Consider the following 21,731-nt stretch of genomic DNA (forward strand, 5'->3'; position numbering starts at 1 on the left):
GAGGTGGGAGATCTTGGAGCTGAAGGATCATCGGCAATTGGAGGCAGGGGGCACACTGCTTTCCACTCAATCTTACAGCATCTTTGAAAATTCGCAGCTTTAAGGTTCATATGTAGGAGACTTACTGTATAAGGTTGCACACTTTTGGCAGAGAAGTGATAAAGAGATGAAGGCTTTTGAATTTTAAGAAGCCCACACTAGTCAAAGCTAGAATTAGACACTGTAAGGATAGGGATGGGTGGTGAGCAATAGCAACCATGCAGGGGGGCAGAAGGGAAGACAGGAGAGGGGGCAGGCATCACAGGATAGAGATCCACAGAGCAGATGTGGGCAAAGGGATGAAGGGCAAGTAAACATGATATGTCTGTGAGACAGGGATATGGGATTGCAGACAGTCCCAAATTAGACCTTCCAGAAGAGGCAGGAGAATTGGCAGTTTGCTCCTGTTTTCACACTCCCCACCCCCTCATTGCTTTAATTGCAAAAGTACAAGCTACATCTCAGACCTCAACTGCCGTCTGTGAAATCCACTCCAGGTAGGAATGACCTTGAGAACACCTAGAGCAATCACTACTGATGTATCTCTAAATAATTCATACAGCATAGGAGAGTGATGAATGTTAGTGATCATGTTAATAACACTGGTGATCGTGGCTGCCGCATATTGCCACTCTAAACTGCCTTCGGAGACTCACATTCATCCATAAGAACGATAATATAGCTAACGATATTTCAGAAGGGAAACCTTTGTAAAGATATTTAAACTGGACAATTTTCATACATCTTAGCAAATAGTGTTTCACACTAATGGAAAAAAAAAAGTAGGTACAATAATCAGTACATTTCATTAAATATCTTCTGTTAACATCACTACATGTTCTGTCCCTCTATTTCCTTGCATGATTATGTATTATACTAGTAAATACTGGAAAGATTTTTAAAGTTATGTGTGGAGGTCATAAAAAATGTAAGCAAGCTATTTGTTCTGCCCAAATTGAAGAGAAAATGCATTTGTGAGAAGGTAGGAGAAAAAAATGGCAACCCACTCCAGTGTTCTTGCCTGGAGAATCCCAGGGACGGGGGAGCCTGGTGGGCTGCCGTCTATGGGGTCCCACAGAGTTGGACACGACTGAAGTGATTTAGCAGTAGCAGGACCTAATGGGCTATTTAAAAATATAAGAGAATGGTTTTCTCCATTTTAATTACCATTTTGTTTCTCTTTAAAACCAATGATTAATCCACACATGTATCTATTTATATATAACTGCATTTTTTCCATACCTCTTTTCACAAAGACTCACAGCATCGTTTTGGACTTTAGATTGTATTTAAAATTCTTCCGTCTTTACACACACATGAACATACACACACACACACACACACACACACACACACCAAAGATTCAGATAAATAGCTGATTTCTAGGCATACCTACTATGCCTAATTAACTTTCCACCCTCTGCTCTAACTAGTGTCTGGTATGATGCCTTTCCTACAGAAAGTTCTCAATAAATATGTGTTGAGTTAACGACATTTACCTTATGAAACAAATTAAATGTGGAACATAGACAAGATGTTCATTTCAATGATTTCCACAGTCGTCATACGTGAAATGTCATAAGACAATTAAACTCATGTGATTATTCATCCAACAGTGCTTTTTGCCCAACACTGATAGGGATTTTCCTTCTTAATTTTCCCCAAAGTACTAGGGGAAAATGTTATTGATAAGCACAGCTAGTTTTTTATTGTTAGATGTGACATTCTTTCTGTATCAATGGCTTTATCTGCCTAGAAGGCATTGCCTTGAAGTGCGCTAAAATGTTTATTTTAAAGCTCTTGAAAGGACCAGAAGCTTAGTGCTCCTTTGGTCTATAAATAATGGCTGATTCATTGAAATTGCTTCTTATCATTTGTCTAAGACATTTTGAAGGGACACAGGTTTGTTAAAAGCAAAATAAACAGAAAAAATAGTCACTGAGAATATAAATTTTCTTATTTTCCAATAAACTTTAGTTGTTTTTTTCTCTTCTATGATTTCTCTCTCTTATTTTTCTGCATACTTCTGTGCATCTATATATTACTCTGTTATTCTATTTCATTATAGTTTGTCTTCTCGATTAAATTACAAGTACTTTGAGGGTCAGAAAAAATACCTCATACTGTTTTGAAATGCCCTGTGTACGTGAACTCAATACGGGCGATAGATGAAGCTCTGTTCAATGAAATTTCAGTGCCGCTATTTCGTTCTTGGACCTCAGCCTGAATTTTGCGGAATGGGATAAAGATGGACTCGCTGTTTGATCAATAAATATTGTCTTTGGAGCCTCTTAGTCATAAATACCACCTTCTCACTCATCTTGTTTGTTATGTTTTAAGTATAAAATTATTTGTAAAATCCTACTTTTAGTTCCTGGTTTCAATCTATGCTGCTGTTTAAAAAAATAAAGGTTAGAACATACTCAGCAGAGTTTTCACAGGAAAGACTGAGGTTTATGTGTTCTTTCCCACACTGTCTGAATCTTATTCCTTTCTGTTCTTTCTATCCTTTGCTGTTTCCTTTTCACAATGTTTATAGATTTAGAGAGGTCCCCAGAAATAAATTTCACATGACCCTGTTCCTGAAAAGTAGGAAGACTACTTTTCACATACATGGCTCGTTTATTTCTTTTCCCCACTGACAACCTTTAGCTACTCTGGTTATTTCTTATTTCATTCATTTAAACTTCCACATCCGCTCTGACCCCAAATGATACTGATTTTCGGTCTCAGTGGTTGTCAGTTGGTCTCCTTTCTGTCGTGACTGCTGCTACCCTGCCACCCTTTTGAGACCACAGCTGGCCCAACTGCTCTTTCTTACACTCTAGAATTTATCTAGATGGGAAACAACTATGAGATCAGTCATTATTCCACCATCAATAGATACTAGGTCTGCGCTTTGCAGCTTTACAATCAGGAATCTTCACAATCCGAGCCCAAGTGTAACAATAGTGGCTGCTTATTACCACACATCAGTGCCCAGATCAGGGTTTTACAAGTACTATTCCTAATTCATAATTCTTACAGCAATCCTAGGCAGTAAAAAACTATGATCGCATTCTGCAGGTGAGGAAATATCTGCAAGCTTTATTCCTAAACTTACCTTCCAACGCAGTCCTGCACAACCATGGCCATGTGTGGCCACGTCTGTGCAGGGCCCCAGAACTCACTTTTACTTTCTTGCCTCTAACCTTTCCTCTGTGATCTCAGCACCTAGTTGTATGTCAGCTTCCATCTTCTGTCAAGTTTGCTTATCAGTCAGGACTCAATTCAAATTCCAACATTTCTGTGAAATTCTGCTTGCATTCCCCAATGATCTAAGCAGTTAATCATTTCTTCCTCTTGCCCGGAAAGCACCCGGAGCTTTCCATTTAAAGTTCCTCTCACTGGCTTATGCTAGTTCTGTTTGCTGTACTTGTGTCCCGTCCCCTCGTCTAGCTTGCAGGCTCCTTAAGGTGTCATGTCAATTTGATACAGTCTCTTAACCCATTAAAGATGGAAAGCCCTTAGTATAGGGCCTTTAATACATTCTTCCTCTCTTCTTATAGTTTCCTCTCTTTTATTGTTTAGAATAATTAACATCTTAGTAGATATCCTTCTTTGCGATTTCACTTGCTTTATGTACGAATGCATATCTTAATAAAATTCAACTTCCCATGGGCCCTTTTAATTTGTTTAGTCTAAATACTCTTGTTTTTAAAATAAGATAAGCATATATTTATTAACGTAGTTTCAGGTGCTTATATTTGAGAAGGAAATGGCAACCCACTCCAGTACTCTTGCCTGGAGAATCCCATGGACAGAGGAGCCTGGCAGGCTACAGTCCATGGGGTCGCAAGAGTCAGACATGACTTAGGGACTAAACCAGCTGCTCACAGTAAATGAAAATCCACACAGAGAACATGGATTGAGTGAGTCAAAAGATTGCATGTGAAAAATGAAGAGCAGAATTGCAAAAAGATTAAAAGTGAAACATGGGAATTGGCAGAAAGAGAAGAAAGAAGTTAAATGTGTAAAACAAGAATATTCTCCACTTGCTGTTAAAGAAGAGAGACTACAGATCACAAATAGCACAATCTGGAAGCTTAGCTTTGCAATGTGGTGGGACTTACTGTTAGTTTCCACCTTTGTCTTTTGCTCTGTTTCAACATCTAGAAAATGTAAATTTCATTCGCCTGCATCTACTCATCATTCAGGAGGACCTAACTCAAATCTCAAAAGTTTAACATTTTCCTCAAGTTATTTATTTCGGGCAAAATAACCATAAAAGTCATTTAAAAAGTCAATGCCAGCTTATGATAATTGACACATCCCGCCAGAAGTTCAAAATATGCCTATTTTTTCCTAAAGATTCATTTTTCTCCCTACTGGGATGCATTTTAAACATTTATGGCAAATGGCTAGACCTTGAAGACAACGCAATGATACACTTATCAGAAACACTCGAAACAGATTTACTGAGATGTAGACGAGAAAATATAAAATTCGTTTTATTAATTGCTGCAATTATATTCAAACCAAACGAGAGTGTCTCTCGGTCCGGTCCACAACATTGCTCCATGGCACCCCACCGAGTGACCTGCTTTTCGCTCAGGCCTTCCTTTCATTCCAAGTCAGTAGGCAGGACAATCCAAAGACAGTCCCACATCTCTGAAATACTTAAAATTCTTCTCTCTTCCAAAAAGGTGACTTCACAAGCACTTTGTCTGACACCTTTCTACTGCCTGCTCCCCTCCAAGTCCGGATACACTCGGGCGGGCGGCGGGGTAGGGTCTGCAAGGCCGGCTGCTGATAAGAATTATCTCCGGGGAGCCGAGTCCGCCGGGTCCCCGGGGGTGGTCCTAGCCCGGCTCCCACCGCACCGCCCCTGCCGCATTCCTGAGCCGGGAGCGCACCGGGGAGGGGGTCCGCCCCCCCGCGCGCTCACCCCCGGCCAGGTGAGCGCCGCCGGCCTCCGGGGGGTCTGCTCACCCGGGCCCGGATGCCGGGACCTGTCGAGGCTGGGTAGCCCCAAGGGCGGACAGAAAAAGAAGGGTTTTCTACTTTGCCGGCCGAGGGCTGGATGTCTGAGTTCGGACAGGTTCCGGGACGCTGGCCAGCTGCGCGCGCTGCGGTGCGACCCGGCGCTGGACCTGTTGCAACCCGTCCCCACCCCGCCCTCGCCGGCGCTGCACCTGGGCCCGGGAGGCGCGGCCCGGGCGGGCCCGCGCTGCCCTCCGCCGCCCGACGCGCAGGTGACTCCCCGCCTCCTGCGCCCTGGGCCTCCTGGGACGCGAACCTTCGGCGCGGGCGCGGCTGTGCACGGCGCGGGGCGCTCCCGGCCGGTGAGTGGGGTCCTTGCTCCCGATCCTCCCTGGAGGGTGCGGGGCGACGACGGGGGCGGGGACCGCCGACACCCCCGGGCGGCCGGGAGGGCAGGGCGCGCGCGCGGGATGGGACGGTTGCGGGCGTGCAGAGTCGGGTCCTCGCTTTTCTGCTTTTCTTTCCTGGGCGCGCGGGTTAGGAAGTTTGCAAAGTTCCGTCTCTGGCGGCCCGCGTTCGGCCGCCCCAGGGACCCGCGCCGCCCGCGGTGGGCTTTGGATCCCGTTTCCTCGTGGCTCCGGGGTCCACGGCGCGGGGGGTCCCGGAGGGGCGCGTGTGCGGGAGCCGCGGCTGTACAGCCGGTGGGTGTACTTCAGATCCCGCGTGGGGAACCGAGCTCAAAAAGGAAAATCCAAGTTTGCCTGGACACCCTCTCCCGTTTGTGTGGGTCCCGCCTCTGCTCTCAGAGGGGTCCAGACTTTAGAAACTTTGAGTTTCCCGGCCCCTGGGTCTGTGACCTTGGCAAGCTCGCCGGGTCGTTCTGCTTCCTATCAGATTCTGAGAACCGCTGCTGAGGGTGCTGGTGGCCCTCAGAGGAGAGGCGATTACTGCTGGCGAGTCGCATGGAGACGTTAGGCCTGTTCTTTGTGTCCTGTTGGGAGAATGATTACCTCCATGGGGCGTGGGGGTGGTGAGGAGCAGGTAACATGTGTGTGTCAGACGTTGGAATTACGGGTGAGTGAAGACAACAGTGCTTTATAGAGAAGAGGCTGGCGGTCTGGGAGCACAGGTCTGCCTGGGACTGTGCCCAGAGGGATGCGGCTATAAAGTGGAGTTAAGAGCTAAAGTCTTAGGGCTTCCCTGGTGGCTCAGCTGGTAAAGAATCTGCCCGCAATGTGGGAGACCCTGGGTTCGATCCCTGGGTCAGGAAGATCCTCTGGAGAAGGGAAAGGGTACCCACTCCAGTATTCTGGCCTGGAGAATTCCATGGACTGTCCATGGGGTTGCAAAGAGTCGGACACGACTGAGCAACTTTCACTTCACTTCACTTCAAGAGCCAAGGAGGCCGGAACAGTAGAAAAGAGCCGTGCTGGTGGCCAGTAGTCGAGAGGAGGCTGGATGTCCCAGGGCTCTTTTCCAGATTCCCCTGGAGATTCTTCTGCCAGGTTACCGCCAGGCACCTCCCCTCTCCCTTGTGTTATCCCCAACACAGGGAGAACCCCAGGGAAGTCCATGATTGATGCTGAATCAGACTTGACAAGAAATAGGCTAGGAAACAGTGAGGAAAGAGAAAGCTGGTCTTTTTGGTCTTCCAGAATAACCAAAGAAGGGGGAGTGGTGTGAAACCAGATCGGGCAGGGGTGGGCTGGGCCCTTGGTTTTGTTTGATTTCTCCCTGTCTTCCTACTGTTCCCGGAGTGACAGAGGCCCCCACACACCTTCCAGTCAAAATTGCGTCCCTTGGTTTTGAGTTTAAGGCCCAGGTGGTATACACACCTGTGAGGGAAGCTGGCTGCACCCAGCAGAGCCTGCCTGAGGGGCTGGGTGGATCCTGCCTTTCAAGTTTGTGCCTTCTAGACCCCAGATGCTCGGAATGTATTGTGGGAAGCATCACCCAGAACAACTGCTGAAAGGGATTGCACACAGGAAGACAAACCACACCTCTTGCTGCTGACTCAGTGATGTTTTTTTGTGATCACTCTTTGGAGGTTGTTGCTTTAACCATAACTGACTAAACTCCTTGGGATGGGTTAGTTAATTTATTATTCTTTCTATTATATCCCCTCCTGCTACCATACTCCTTACAGTTTGTGGTGGAGCTTTTCTTGATCGTGACTTAGTCACCCTGTAACAACTCACCTCCTGCTTCCTGTCCACTGCATCACACAACTGTGAGTTTCCAGGCTGGGAAAGGAAGGATCCTTCGAGTTTGGAGAACCTTGTGCTGAAAATGTGATTCCAGTAAATCAGGCCTCCTCCATAATATAAATCTGGTAGGAGGAGACCTTTTGAAAAGGCCCCACACTTAGCTTAATTTAACTAATTATTTGTAAACTTACAAGTTGTCCTTGTATAGCTAGTTAGGTAAGTTCATGTCTCTCCCTATGTAACTTGCCAAGTGTAAGTGTTCCAGGGATGTTTCACAATTTCACAGAATCTGTGAAACACAATGTTTTAAATATACTTTTGATTGTTTAATTATTTCTAACTTGGAAGTGCGAGGTATTTTAGGACTTTGTTGGTGAATTTATTGAATATCAGAATGCCACCCCCCCCACCACTGCCACCACCATGGAAACACAATTCTAAATGATGGATTTTAAGGATACCATGGGTTAAATTTTATACAGATATCACCTAAGCTCCATCAAGAATTAAATCCACCAACATTTCTCTGAGCAAACATGCCAGAGCCTTCAGGTGACTCTTCCTTCCTACCACCCTGCAAAGTAGAGCCGGGCTCCAAAGGGGATCAGCATCTGCCAGCTGGGAGATGAGTACTCTGGGTGGCTGATCCTGAAGGTGGGGAATGGTGGAATGGGGATGCATGGAGGTGAATTTGAGTGGGAGCCAGTTAACTTCCATTAGGAAAGGAGGGTTTTTGAGGAGTTGAGAGGCTAGCGCATGTAAGAGGTTAGGAACAGGGGTTGAGGGAGGCAAAAGATGTTTTGAGCAGTTGGATGCTGTGAGGAAGATGCACCTGGGCTGGAGAGATGATCCAAAGATAAGGGATATTCACCCGCTGGACACATCTACTTTGGGACTTGCTTGAGTCACATGATCGTGGCTAATACAAGGAACCTTTTCCTCGGGGGACATCTAATTACTACCCAGTTTGTGTTTTATTTTTCATACTGTCTTTAAGAGTGAAGCCAGATGTCCCCTAGAGGCACAGGGCATTCATCTTCTGAGCTGTGTGTCAAATAATTTGTAGGCTGAGCCCATCCTTGGTGTAGGTACGGTGGTAGTGGGCAGTCTCTCAAGGACTGGCGTAGGGTCTGGTGTAACCTCCATATTTCTAGCAGCAGCCTATATTTAAATTTTTTTTCAATGGCGTTCTTTCTTTGGCTGCTGTGGGACTTAATTGTAGCATGCGGGATCTTTTTTCTATGTCATCCTTTATTGATGTGTAAAGACTCTCTATTTGTGGGGCTTAGTTGCTCCGCGGCATGTGGGATCTTAGTCCTCTTACCCGGGATCAAACTTGTGTCCCTACACAACACGGTGGATTCTTAACCACTGGGCCCCCAGGGAAGTCTGAGCAGCATGCTTTAAAGAATCTAATACAAAAGTTATGCACTCATGATGTGTAAAGGTTATAATTTTGTGCTTCTGTGCCCCTGTTGTTCATTTTCTAAGTCGTGTTCAATTCTTTATGACCGCATGGACCGCGTAGCACACCTGTCCTCCACTATCTCCTACAGTTTGCTCAAATTTATGTCTATTGAGTCAGTGATGCCATCCAACCATCTCATCCTTTGCCACCCACTTCTCCTTTTGCCTTCAAACTTTCCAAGCATCAGGGTCTTTTCCAGTGAGTCAGCTCTTTGCATAAAGTGGCCAAAGTATTGGAGTTTCAGCTTCAGCATCCATCCTGCCAATGGATATTCAGGGTTGAGTTCCTTTAGAGTTGACTGGTTTGATCACCTTGCAGTTCAAGGGACTCTCAAGAGTCTTCTTCAACATCACAGTTCAAAAGTATCAATTCTTTGGTGCTCAGCCTTCTTTATGGTCCAACTCTCACATCCATACATGACTACTGGAAAAACCATAGCTTTGACTACATGGACCTTTGAAGGCAAAGTGATGTTTCTGCTTTTTAATATGCTATCTAGGTTGGTCATAGCTTTTCTTCCAGGGAGTAAGCGTCTTTTAATTTCATGGCTGCAGTCACCATCTTCAGTGATTTTGGAGCCCAAGAAAAGAAAATCTGCCACTGTTTCCATATTTCCCATTCTCTTTGCTATAAAGCGATGGGACTGAATTTCATGATCTTAGTTTCTTGAATGTTGAGTTTCAAGCCATCTTTTTCACTCTCCTCTTTCACCCTCATCAGGAGGCTCTTTAGTTCCTGTTCAGGCTTGTGCTCTATGCATTTATTAAACATACATATATTGGCTATAATGCCCTCACCAGTGTGTTCTGCTCTGGGAATATGGGGTTAGCATTGTTTTTGGCTCTCAGAAAGTTCATTGTTATGAACCTAATAATGAGTACAAACAGATATTAATGGATCAGGTTCCTTTATTTAGTATTCCCTTCATGCTCTCTAAAGATCCCTGCAGATACTGTATATGTTCACTAATAATTTGTGAACTTGGACATTATCAGACCTGAGTTAGTGGTGATTTTGGCCAGAGTATTTAAATTCTCTTGGCCTCTCAAGTTTTCCAGTGATGCCATGAAGGGCTTGAATACTTGATCACTGATGTGTGTCATTCTGCTCTGAAATTCTCTGTGATCACTTTTATTTGAGGGTTCAATAAAATAACGTTAGCTAAGATCTCCCCAGAGTGTCACTGGAACCTCATTATTTCCACTTCTGTTATCCAGCTTTCATTTCGGAGAGTTTTAGGTCTCTATTTATTATTCCATTGCTTCTCAGATTGTATAAGCATTACTCACTTGGGGAAGAAAAGGCAGTTTTCAGAGCACTACGGTGTGGCATCTTCCACCTCAATGGCCATGATAGAATTGCTCACCATAGGGTGTCTGACTGTCATCTGTATACACGCACAGCGATGATGGCTTCACTATGAACAGCGAGTTCCTCTAAATGCTCAGTCTCATCTGACTCATTCAACAGCTGTTTCCTGATTTTTTTTTTTTTTAATCTACGTCTTTCTCAAATAAATGTAACTCCTGAATTGTTTGAGAAAAGTCAAATAAAGTTAAGGTGTTTTTAAAGTTAGGAACTGTTGACAGCATTCCCCAATGATTTCCTTTTTAATTTTTTATTATTTCTTTCAGTCTCAGCCCTTCCTTTGCTTTTTAGTCTCTTACTGCCCTTTAACGTTTTTGTCCTGTCTTAGCATTTCTGACCCCTCTTTGCCCCTTACTGTTCCTTCTTGCCCCTTCTTTCTTTGCCTCGGTCTTCTCTCTCTTTTTTTGCCCCTCTCTCTTTCCTTCCTCTCCTCTTTTCTCTGCCCTGCACGCCCAATCCCTGCTTCTGTCTGTCTGTTAGTATTCCCTTCATGCTCTCTGAAGATCCCAGCAGATACTGTATGTTTGCTAATAATTTGTGAATTTGGACATTATCAGACCTGAGTTAGTGGTGATTTTGGCCAGAGTATTTAAATTCTCTCGGCCTCTCAAGTGTTTCAGTGATGCCATGAAGGGCTTGAATACTTGATCACTGGTGTGTGTCATTCTGCTCTGAAATTCTGTGTGATCACTTTTATTTGAGGGTTCAATAAAATAATGGTTTTTGTTCATCTGTTTAAAATCTGTCTTCATTTCCATCTGTCATCTTTCTCCATCATTTCAAGTCTCTACCCTTCCACATTATATGTTTCTAAAACTCTGTAAAATAAAATTATATTAAAAATATAAATTACAAGGGAAATTTTATTCTCTAACAGCCAAAATATGTAATAAATATGATTTCCACTTATACTTTAATATTAAATACAGTGTTTAACAATACAGTTATAGCATTTTTATGCATTTAAAAATTTTGTTCTTTTCCTTCCCAGTGGAATAGATGTACAGTGATCATCTGGCTAAAACTAAAGATTTGCCTCATTTGGCATACCTAATAATTCCATCTTTGCCTTGATTGTATTCCGCTTATTAGATAAGCATTTTGTCGCTACCATGGAGACTTCGATTTTTCTGTTTTTCATAAACTTATAGAATGAGTTCAAGTTGGAATAAAATATTCAAATAGAGTGCAAATAAGACAGTAAAAAGAGGGTAATGATGTTATTGAAACTGCATATTGGCGTGCTGACAGCCTTACTGGGCAGGAAATTGAAATATTTGTTAATGGCTGGATTAAAGACTGGATTTGTCACAGAAGAGTTACTTTGAGTGTTAGTGTCTGATGCAGAAAAGTTCACAGGGCAAAAGAACTAAGGAGGGAACCACTTATACATATAATTGAATATTTCTTTAAAAACAAATCTCAGCAGGAAAATGACACAAAAGAAAATTAAAAGAATACCCTATGTCTACAATTTCCATGTCTGTTAATGCCAGGCAGAAAGCATCAGCCTCTAGACATCGAAAGTGACACGAACATTGCTTTGTTACAAAAGCATTTGTTTGTGCAATTGGCCACTTCTTGTACACTCACATCTAAAGGTATTCCTGAAAAATCAGTCACATCTGGTCCATCCTCAAAGGCCTAATTCAGAACCCTATTATTAAGACAGTGTCTTCACACTATTTTACACTCTGTGTTGTGTTTATAGAATAGATTTACTCCCATCTAGCAGGTTACACCTTGTACGTAGTAGAGTTAGGACAAGAAACCTAAATGGAAAAGAGCATAAACTCTCTTCAAAACCATGGGATCCTGAATACTATTCCTCAGAAATTTGGCACAAGAACCCTTGACCATCCTGAGTAAGATATCACATGTGGAATACGTGACTTGATAAAATCATTAATGATTCGAGTTAAAGAAACAAATTGTTATCTTTGATTTTAATATCGTATCATTGCAAAATAATAACATTATTTGAGGGAGACCCAAACAGTTTATTTTGTTTACATTTCATATGAATGACTTTTAATGTTTTTAATTATGATAAAAGTCACATAATATAAAGCATACTGTTTTAACCATATTTAGCTGTACAGTTCAGTGGCACTAAGTATACTCATATTGTTGTATGCAGCTCTCACCGTCATCCATGTCGTGAATTTTTCACCTTTCTAAACTGAGACTCTGGCCCCATCAAACACTAACTGCCCATTCCCCATCCCCCTTCCTCCCCGCATTCCTGATCTCCTGACATCTACCCGTGTACTTTCTGACTCTATGAATTTGACTGTTCTAGTTATCTGGTATATAACTGGAGTCAAACAGTATTTGTCAGCATCTAATGTATATTGGAATGCATTTTTCAGGTTATCTTAACATATGTCCTGCAGACATATTGTACCTTCTTTTTTCCCCACCTCAGTGCTATACATGGTACTCATTGGTTATCTATTTTATTTATACTGGTGTGTTTATGTCAATTTCCAATCTCCCATTTTATCCCACCCCTCCTTTTCCCCCGCTTTGTGTCCATCCTATACCTGGATAAAACCATAATTCCAAAAGATACGTGCGCCTCAGTGTTCCTTGCAGCACTATTTACAATAGCCAGGACATGGAAACAGTGTAGATGTCCATTGACAGAGGAATGGATAAAGAAGATGTGGTACATATATACAATGGAATATTACTCAGCCAAAAAATGAACAAAATCGTGCCCTTTGCAGAGACAGGAATTACTTTCTTGGTTTGTGTAAAGGATGGTTACAACTAAGGCTTGCTTTCTTGGTTGGTATAAAGGATGGTTACAACTGAGGCTTGCCTGGTGGCTCAGATAGTAAAGAATCTGCCTGCAATGCAGGAGACCTGGGTTCGATCCCTGGGTCAGGAAGATCCCCTGGAGAAGAGAATGGCTACCCACTCCAGTATTCTTGCCTGGAAAATCCATGGGCAGAGGAGCCTGGCCGGCTACAGTCCATGGCGTTGCAGAGTTGGACACAACTGAGCGACTAACACACACACACACCCCTGAAACAAACAGAAGATAGGTTTTGATAATGTAACCAATGATAACACACTTTCAGATCAGTGCTAAGTTCTTTCCACTTAGAAGTGTACATTGTTATAGGTATTGCCTTTTGTTACACCCTCCTACAGTTATGGAGAGAGGTCACGGGGAACCGAGGTTACTGTTCCTATGAAATCCTTAAGACCTAGGGTCCATTATACATTCCAGCAGCATTTTATACATTTAAGAAATGTGTTTATTTAGACCTCATTGACTGATTTCTTTGTGTGCATGTGTTTTATAAACAAACGAAAGGAACCAGTGAAGAAACTTATTGAGAAAATAATAAAAGGGCTGACTTAGTATGGGCTCTTTTTCCAGTCACATTTTGGGGCGGTGGATTTCTGGGAGGAAATAAAAGAGGAATACTGTACTTCAATTGTGATATCTAGGAAGGCTTGATTAAAAGTGACTCCCTAGGGAAAAGACAAATAAAAGACTACTAGAAGTTGGTATTGTTTTAGATGTTCTGATTTTTTTTTTTTTTATGGCTCTTCACACAAATTGAAACTAATATTTTTCTGAGCTGGATATATTATTACCATTTTTTAGCATTTTAATGAAATAAATGTGTGTCAATTTGTACAGTATCCACATCATCTTCACATGGTTTTAAATGTTTACTTTCTAACAGTCCAAGATTATTTTTTTGCTGCTAAATATTTCTAACACCTTGAATTTCAATGGCTGTTCCCAACATACCTTCACAAAATACATTTTCTCAAGGCATTGTATTCAGAAGCTTCCATTTTTTAAGTACACTGTTTTTACTGAGGTATTGGAAAGCCTCTTATAGTTCACGTTGGGGCACAGGATTATTATGTTTTCCTACAGCTCCTGTTCTTCTGCAAATGTCAATGTGAGCCAGATTGACCTTTTATTACCTTAAATAGACTCAAAAGGTGGGCCAGGAGTGCATTTAACACATGTTCAACCTTCGTCTCCAGGTGGCCCTGTTGCCTGCCATGCCCTGGGCTAAATATATCAAGTCTTTATTATAAATTCTGCTAAAGTTCAGAAACTGAGGTTGAAAGATCCTGAACCCCACTTCCTGTGGGATCAGGGAACTGTAGATGGGTATTGTGAAGTGAGAAGAAAGGCAAGGCAAAGAGGTGAGCAGATGGATGGATGGATAGATGGATGGATGGGTGGATGGGTGGATGGATGGATGGATGGATGGATGGATGGATGGATGGATAGATGGATGGATGGGTGGATGGATGGATGGATGGATGGATGGATGGATGGATGGATGGATGGATGGATGGATGGATGGGTGGATGGATGGATGGATGGATGGGTGGATGGGTGGATGGATGGATGGATGGGTGGGTGGATGGATGGATGGATGGATGAAGGCATAGAGATGGGTCCATAGATATTTCTCCTTTGTGATTACACAGAGAGAATAAAACACAAGAGAAGAACATGAGACATGAGTCCTATCCAAGACAGTGGGGATATGTACTAAGCACTATGATAAGGGCACTGGTAAATTAGAATACTGTTTGGTGGCCTTTGAGGGGTTTCCATTCTAGTGAGGGGGGTACAAGCCGTGACAAGTAAATAAATACCTTTGCTATTTTACAGCATGGTAAGTGATATAGGTTAAATAAAACCAGGTTAGAGAATTAAGCACGGCAGACAGGGTGTTGTTGTTGTTTTTTATCAGCAGTCTGGAAGACTTCTGTAAGGTCGTAACATGTAAGAAAGGAGTAGATGAACAACTAGTGTCAAGATCCTAAGAAGGGAATGAACTCGTAATATTAAAGGTCAAGAAAGAAAGGTACCCAGGGAAGATGTCACCCAGGGAAGATGTCGGAACCGATTGACTATATGGATCTGGAGCCTAAGGGAGCAGTCAGGTCTGGGATTCGCCTGTCACCTGTGGACAGATGTGTTCACCTGTAAGGTTCCTGGGGAGAGTGTTGACAGAGATGGTTGAGGACAGAGATGAGTGTAGCTCCTAAGTTCAAACGGGAAGATGGGCCTTGAAGACATTTGAAGGTAATTCTCAGCTGCTGTCCTGGAGCCCAGCACAGAGGATATCTCAGCTGTGTTTTTTCAATATTGTTGGCTCTAACAACTGTCACTATAAAAATCACTTCCCCTAACACTCTAGCAGTTCTCAAGATGAAAGGAGATCCTCGTCCTATTGCAACTTTTGCCTGCCTTTAGAACAGAGAGATTTACATCTTGGAACCATAATCTGGGTTTGTATCAGGGTAACTTAAGGGATAAACTGAAACTTCACTGTGTGGTGTGTTATCAAGTTGTAAAAAGAAATATAGACTTTGAAGCTTCTCAGGGCTGCTTAGGAATATATGGTTTACTCCAGTTTCATGTTAATGGCACACCAAACATCTATAATCATAATTCATTTAAACACCCAGTGAATCCTTTCTTCCTGCTGAAATGAATCTGTTTAATAATAGAACTGACATTAATGACACAGGGAAATGAGTCATGCTTTACAGCTAATTTGTATCACTATTTCTGTTGAAAAATGCAAGACTTAGAACTTTATTTTGTTAAGATGAAGTGCAGAGAAGTCACTTTTGAGAATGACTTTAACATAATTAAACGCTTTAAAATACAAATTTTAGGGAGAATCTCCAAGTGACACAATAACATCTCCATACTTCTGATAAAGTGCTCATTTGAAATTAATTTTTTTTTGATAGAGAGCATGGATTTATCTAAGAACTTTTACAGTACTCATTGGATTTCTGATTATTCTCTTAAAGTGCTTTACAAAAGGGTAATAATTTGTATTACCGAAAAACTAAGCTCCACTTAGCAGAAACAAATAGGTGCTTACACCTTTCAAGTTCTGCACAAGCATGCGTGAGTGCTTAGTCACTTCAGTCGTGTCTGACTCTTTGCAACCCCATGAACTGGAGCCTGCCAGGCTCCTCTGTCTATGGGATTATCCCAGCAAGAGTACTAGAGTTGTTTCCACACAATCCTACAGAGGATCTTCCTAACCCAGGGATCGAACTTACATCTCCTGCATCATAGGCAGATTCTTTACCACTAGGCACCTGGTAAGCCCCACTCCAGTATTCTTGGGCTTCCCTTGTGGCTCAGCTGGTAAAAAAATCTGCCTGCAGTGAGGGAGACCTGGGTTTGATCTCTGGGATGGGAAGATCCCCTGGAGAAGGGGAAGGCTACCCACCCCAGTATTCTGGCCTGGAGAATTCCATGGACTGTATAGACGATGGGGTCGCAAAGAGTTGGACATGCCTGAGTGACTTTCACACTTCATGCACACACCTGAGAAGCCCAAACATTATACAGAGGTTTTAGCATTTTAAAAAAATTATACTTCAGTATTTTGGGGCCTATCATACTTTGCATGTGTGCTAAGTCACTTCAGTCCTGTCTGACTCTTTGTGATCCCATGGACGGTAGCCCGCCAGGCTCCTCTGTCTGTGGGATTCTCTAGCCAAAATACTGGAGTGGGTTACAATTTTCTTCTCCAGGGGATCTTCCTGACCCAGGAATCAAACCCATGTCTCTTTAAGTCTCCTGCATTGGCATTTGATTAAAGCACCACTTTAATCCACTCTAATTCTGTTTGAGTTTTTAAGGTAATATGTGATTAATCGGTTATTTAACAGTTATGTCCATCCTGAGCACTGATGAGTGTGCTAAACAGGCACAGTCTCCTCGATCACAGGCTCCTAGCCTTAGGAAAGAGATAGAGAACAAGGCCTTTACATGACGCACCACACAAGATGCTCGGTGCTGGAAGTGCTGTGGTTGCCCCTTGCCCTGGCCATGGTCCTGACTCCCTGAGAGTTGGGGATGACACTGCATCTGTCTCCCTCAGCTACTTATTTAAGACCGCATTAACCACATGTAGTTATTTTCATTTTATTTTCTTTATGGCCCCTGTAACAATATTGCTTTATTTTTTGTATGTTTTGTACCTGTTCATGTGTTGCTTTGTAATAGTTATTAGACTGTTTTATATGCAGTGTTTTGAATTACCTACTATAGTCAACTTAGCACATGAATGAAAAAAGAAGAGGATTTTCTAAAGTTAAAATTAACTGTTGGAATAATTGTTTTATCAACTTTCTTTTTCCCCAGTGGGAACATCCTCTTCCCTAGTGTGAACAATATATATTCATTGATAAAAGTGTGTGTTAGTTGCTCAGTTGTGTCCAACTTTTTGCAACCCAGTGGATTGTAGCCCACCAGGCTTCTTTGTCCATGGGATTCTCCAACAAGAATACTGGAGTGGATAGCCATGTGCTCCTCCAGGAGATCTTCCTGACCCAGGGATCAAACCCGGTCTCCTGTATTGCAGGCAGATTCTTTAACCATCTGGGCCACCAAGGAATCCCATATATTCATTGCTAAAAAAGTGAAAGTCGCTCAGTTGTGTCCAATTCTGTGACCCCATGGACTATACAGTCCATGGAATTCTACAGGCCAGAATACTGGAGTGGGTAGCCTTTCTTTTCTCCAGGGGATCTTCCCAACCCAGGGATCAAACCTAGGTCTCCTGCATTGTGGGTGGATTCTTTACCAACTGAGCCACAGGGGAAGCCCAATTCATTACTAAATATTTGGCAAATACAGAAAGGTATAAAGAGTTTTAAAAAAAATCACCCATCACACCACCACTCAAAGACAAGGACTCTCATTTTTATGTGTGTTTCCTTTTGATTTTGGATGAATTTTCTTAAGTTATAATTTTGCTCTTGAGTAGTTCGGTAGCCTGCTTGTTGTCCATATGGCATCCCAGCAGAAGTGAGAAACACCTGTCTTGGCTTTTTCGTTCTTTTGTTTTACATTTGAAAATGGGTGTGTTTAATGTTGTTTATTTAGCTTCAATAAAATGAAGCTGAATGGTGGAGGCTGACCCAGGAGAATCCAGGACAGGACTTAGTAGGCAGGTCTTTGTCACACCTGGGTGAAACATGCTTTCTTAACCACCTCCATGCTTCCAAGTGAAGTTCGTGAGTTTGTGGGTATCTATTCCAAATTTTTTTCAGCAGGCAATATAAATGTCATCTTAGAGTTTTAAAGCAAAAGGTGTGCCCCCAGAACCCAACTTGTGACATGTTATAGGACTCTGTCCAAAAATGTGTCCTTTGCCTGAATACATACAGAAAGAGAGTACACAGGTAGAAATTAAGAAAAAAAAGGAGACTTATTACTAAATAAAATCCATCCTATATGACTGCCTTACAAATTTGTAGCAATATTTATGGCAGATAGATAGTAAGGCTTTTATAGAAACCCTTTGCCATCAGTACAGGAATATGAGGTTTGGAGTCATGAAATGACAGTGACCAAGGTCTTACGAGTATGTGGCAGAGCAGAAGTCAAATTCTAGGCTGTTTTTCCCATTCTGGGTCACTGAACCAACCTCTGATTTGTTGTTTGCCTTTAAAATCATTCTCCTTCCCTATTTCATGTAATGAAAGATTACCCTAATATGTCTCTCTTTGTGTTCTCTTTGGATGAAGAATTCCGTTTTTCAAATATTCTTCACGACATAATCTTCCCCCTACCCTCCTCCATCCTGTTTTTAATATAAACTTAAACTTTAAAATTTATTGTATTGTGTTTCATACTATCCAGTTGATTTATTATCTTACTGTGTAAATACTTACTATGTATATCATTTTGAATATTGAGTCTGTCATCTAACATATATGTTGTTCAATTCTGTAAACTTTATCAACGTTTTTCTATTTATTGGTACAAGTAATTGTCACACACATTGATCAGGACCAGGCTGAGGTGGAGCGTTTTTGGCACGAGATGCAACCAGTTCGGGTTACCTTGTTCCATTGCTTGGATCTTTTGGTGTGCTGATGTCATAATAAAAACAATTTAGGAATAGGTCAGATATTGGTCCAAGAGGAATTTGCCTTAATTTCTCTTTCATTTTAAGCCATGCATAGAGTAATTCTCTGCAGTTTGACTATTAAGTACATGTTTTCTCAGTAAAGTGTTTATTCTTTCTCCTACATGTTTCTCTACAGGAATTACTCAATAAATGCTTCCAAATATAATAAATGACTGTGTTTTATTGTCATGAACAGAAATTCATGGTCTTTATGTTCTTCCATTTGAACTATAGTATAGACTGGGGATGCCAAAATATTGAAGAGCAGCCAATAAGAAACCAACCCTGGAATTATTTTGGTGTGAAAGTGATCGCCATGCAATTCCCCAGTTACAAGAGATTAAGGAACTGAGAAATGATTAGATAGTGAGCAAATGATATTTTCATCAGGATTTATAGAACGAGTTGCAGCTGCTTAGTTTTGTCCTTTTCATGAGTTTGATAAGATGGCTGATTCTCTTGATGACCACGTATGGAGGCATTTGCACCCACTCTAACTGCGTGTGCCACATGGGCATATCCGCTTGTGGGCAAGTCTGCACCCACACTGCATGTGCCACAAAAGCTTGAATTCCTTGGCTTGCTCTGCGGAAGCCTGTGACCTGCACTTCTGGCCATTTTATGAAGTCAGCTTAGAATCTTAGTATGTTTGGTTGCCGCGATTAGGTATCTGATTGCCCTTGGCAGATTATTATAGTGAATTTTAAATTTAGTAGTAGCTTCTTTAATGTTTTCATGGTCATCTTAAATTTCTTAAAATCAAAGTCAAACATAATATTGGCAGCCTTGGTGATGGATGGGGAAGCCTGGTGTGCTGCAGTCCACGGGGTTGCAAAGAGTCGGATATGACCGAGCGACTGAACTGAACTGAAAAATTTGAAGAAAGAAGAGTTATTTTCAACTGTTGTCCACTGTAGATTACGATTTTATCAGTCGAGGATGTTCTGAAACAAGCCTTTATAAAACATTTTCTCATCTTCTGTAAGCAAACATTTTGATGCACATCATAGAGTCAATGCCCGCTCCAAAAAGAGTGGTTTGAGGTATCTTTTCCCTCAATATTTGAAAGACTATCAAATGTCCCTTAAAGAAATTTGCCATAACATTGAAGTTATGTCAGAAAACTTGTTTTATAATAACACACTAGAAAAACAATTGAAATCATTTGTGAAGGGTAAATTTATTTTTTTAAGTTCCTTTATTTGACATTTTTAAGATTTACAAATAAAAATAATCCTATGTATGTTTATGTTAGCTTTCTAGGGCTGGTGTAACAAAATGCCACAAATGTTGGACTATAACAATAGGGTTTATTCTCTCACAGTTCTAGAGGCTAATAGTCTGGTTGTCCTTGGGACCCTGTTTTCTTGGAAGCTCTAGGGGATAATCTGTTCATGACTTTCTCTTAGGTCTGGCGTTGGCAGTAATCTCTAGGATTACGATCTCTGCTTCGTCAGTCACCTGGAGTTATCCCGTGTATTTGTCTATGCCTTGTGTCTTGCAGAGAATACCCTGTTTCCAAATGAGATCACATTTACTGGTACTGAGGGTTAGGTCTTGAACATATTTTCTTGGAGGACTCAGTTGAATCCATGACAGCACTGTTGTGGTTCAGTTGCTCAGTCATGCCTGAATCTCTGCGACCCCATGGGCTGCAGCACACCAGGCTTCCTGTCCTTCACCATCTCCTGGAACTTGCTCAAACTCCTGTCCATTGAGTCACTGATGCCATCCAACCATTTCATCCTCTGTCGTCCCCTTCTCCTCCCACCTTCAATCTTTCCTAGCATCTGGGTCTTTTCTAATGAGGCAGCTCTTCACATCAGGTGGCCAAAGTATTGGAGTTTCAGCTTCAACATCAGTCCTTCCAATGAATATTCAGGATTGATTTCCTTTAGGGTTGACTGGTTTGATCTCCTTGTAGTCCAAGGGACTCTCAAGAGTCTTCTTCAACACCACAGCTCAAAAGCATCAATTCTTCATTGCTCAGCTTTCTTTATGGTCCAACTCTCACATCCATACATGACTACTGGAAAAACCGTAGGTTTGGCTATGTGGACCTCTGTTGGCAAAGTAATTTCTCTGCTTTTAATACACTGTCTAGGTTTGTCATGATTTTTCTTCCAAGGGGTGACTCCTTGCAGTCACCATCTGCAGTGATTTTGGAGCCCCCCAAAATAAAGCCTGTCAATGTTTCCATTGTTTCCCCATCTATTTGTCATGAAGTGATGGGACCAGTTGCCATGATCTTCATTTTTTGAATGTTGAGCTTTTGGCCAGCTTTTTCACACTCCTCTTTCACCTTCATCAAGAGGCTCTTTAGTTCCTCTTTGCTTTCTGCCATAAGGGTGGTATCATCTGCATTGGTTGAATAGAAACAACCTAAGACTGAAGTTGGTAACAGGACATCAGGGACATTGGCAATGCTTATCTCTCTGGGATTTCTTTCAGCCAAAACCCTGATTTGGGGCCAGCTGCTTGCCCATGAGCTAATCATAACCTCAGACTATCTGTTATTTAAGAAGCTTATAATTTCTCCTTGGAGCATTTTTTCCACCAACTTCTTATATCAGAAGTCTTTCCAATGATGGTTCTGTGATCAGAAACTGTAAACAATGGAGACTAGGTTTAGCTGTTGGCTTAATACTACAGTTGACAAAATAGCGTTAACACTGCTGATGGGATGACAGAGACTCTGTCTTTTTCTGAATCCTTAAAGACTTTTGTGACCAAATGTTTTAT

The 21,731-nt window shown here is 42.0% G+C and overlaps 1 protein-coding gene across 1 annotated transcript in view; it reads left to right on the plus strand.

Moving 5' to 3' along the window:
- Positions 1-5,191: 5,191 nt before the first annotated feature.
- Positions 5,192-21,731, plus strand: part of FAM83B (family with sequence similarity 83 member B) — a 99,302-nt gene continuing 82,762 nt past the window's right edge. Inside the window, exon 1 of the mRNA XM_070360708.1 lies at positions 5,192-5,363. The gene's annotated coding sequence lies outside the window, so the exon portion shown is untranslated. The remainder of the gene's footprint in view (positions 5,364-21,731) is intronic.

The sequence above is a fragment of the Bos mutus genome, chromosome 23, assembly GCF_027580195.1.
Source record: "Bos mutus isolate GX-2022 chromosome 23, NWIPB_WYAK_1.1, whole genome shotgun sequence".
Classification (NCBI taxonomy): Eukaryota; Metazoa; Chordata; class Mammalia; order Artiodactyla; family Bovidae; genus Bos; species Bos mutus.